Source organism: Cyprinodon variegatus, unplaced genomic scaffold (genome assembly GCF_000732505.1).
Source record: "Cyprinodon variegatus isolate N-32 unplaced genomic scaffold, C_variegatus-1.0 Scaffold94, whole genome shotgun sequence".
Taxonomy (NCBI): domain Eukaryota; kingdom Metazoa; phylum Chordata; class Actinopteri; order Cyprinodontiformes; family Cyprinodontidae; genus Cyprinodon; species Cyprinodon variegatus.
The window spans coordinates 247,725-249,890 of NW_015150547.1; positions in this window are offsets into that span (position 1 = coordinate 247,725).

Below are 2,166 nucleotides of genomic sequence, written 5' to 3' on the forward strand. Positions count from 1 at the left end.
CAGGAAGAAACCTCCAGCAGAACCAGGCTCCAGTTCCTGATGAACACCCATGCACACATAGGAGCACATGTTTACCACATGCCTGAAGACTCCAGGCTGAAATTGCAACCCAGGGCCCTTTTGCTGAAGGACAATATTGCTAGCAACAGTACTAATATCCAAGATATGCAAAGGTGGATAATCCAGATCGTCTTGTTCAACAGGTCTTGGGCCCCCGTTAGTATGTGGAGCTGAGAATGCAACGATTGGAGCTAAACTCTTTACAGTCTCTAAACGTTCTGGGCCTGGATTATCCAACTATGCAAAAGTGTAAATGCAAGGATTTTTACAAATAAAGAACCAGTCAGTAAGTGGGACAGAGCTAGTGGCTGCAAGTGTATTTAACAGGTCATTATAAAGATATCTTTTAAAGACTGTCTTTGAAAATGTTCCTGAGGAATCTTAACTTTCTGTAGGTAAAGGTCTCCGGTTAGCAGATTTAAATATAAATATATACCTTTTGTTAGAATTATAGAGAGCAATTTACAAACGTCATATTCATAACATTATTCAATATCAAGGAAAATATTTTCTTTTCTATGGTATTTGGGTTTTTTTAGTCAAAACCAAAAGAGGTGAGAACATCGCACAAAAAAAAGCCTTATGATTAATGTGAAACAGGATGACGCGCAGTAAGTTGGAGTTTTTCTAAAATGTGATATGGCCTAATCAGATTCTGTAGAAGTGAGCTAGAAAAAAAGAAACAGATGATGAGAAGAGGCGTTGTGTTTTTAATTAGCTTTCTTTCTTTCAAAATCCATAGAAATAATAATACAATATGCATTTTTGTTGTTTGTTAATAAGCTATGATGCACATTTCACCATGAAGAATTTAACATTGTAGTAAAAACTACTCCAACAACCAAACTATGTGCAAATATATGTTTAAGATACCACAGCACATGAAAAGCCCCACTATGGAGGTTTCTAAGCATTATCTTAGAAGAAAAAAAAACTGTTTCCTGTAAGAGGAAACAAAACCCACAGAGGCTGCTTTTCAGCAGAGTAAATGGAAACACCAAATATTATGCTAAGGTGATAATTACACTGTGCAAAATATTATAAATACGGACAAATTTTAGCAGTAAAATTAATAAGTTGAAATTTGAAGTGAGGCTTTCGAAAGGTTGTAAAAAAGATATCTAATTAGCTAATGTAACATGTATTCACCCTTTAGAAAAGGTGTATGAGTTGATATAAATTTTTTCAAATCTAGTCCAATTTTATTTTTTAAGTACTTAAAAACAACCACAGCTGACCAAATTGCTGTACCTAAGAGAAAATAAACAAATAAATAAATAAAACAGTACAAACAAAAAAAACTAAATAGCTGAAAGAAAAAAAGCTGTAAAAATAACATTCACTTAATCAAATCTATAAAAGTGGGTAAAAGATCAGTGGAATAAAAGATAAATTTGATTTAAAAATATATTATATATATAAAAAATATTCTTGCTAGGTGTTAAAAGCCAAATAGAAAGGTGGGTTTTGACAAGAGGTTTAAAAATTTTCAGAGAAGAGGCCTGTCTGATGCACTAAGGCAGGTCATTTCAGTGCTTTGAAGCTGCAACAGGAGCAGCTGACCAGCGAGTAGGTCTATAAGGATGCAGAAGCACAGAGGGGCAGGGTGGGGCGAGCCAATTCAGGGATTTAAAAACAAATAAAAGCATTTTAACAAGAACTCTAAAACATATGGGCAGACAGTGGAGTGGGGCTAAAATGGGGAGATGTGATCATACTTCCATGTGCTGTTCAATGCACAGAGGGTATTGCAATAATCCAGCCTATTGGTAACAGAGGCATGGATTTCCATTTCTAACTGTGGACTTAAAAGAATTGGCTTAATTTTGGCCAGCTGTCTCAAACGATAAAAACTTGGTTTACTGTAACAACTGCCCTGAATTGGCTGGCACACTTCAGACCTGAAACCACTTTCAGTACCTCTGATTTAGTGATGATTGGTTTGATATGCTGGACCATAGAGCCCAGATTTATTTCAGTGGTGTTATCAAAGAACATCACTTCCATCTTTCTTTAATTAAAATGTAAAAAGTTCAGAGACATCCAGGACTTTATGTCATCAAGACACTTGATTAAAGGAATAGTACACCCAAAACATGATTAGCC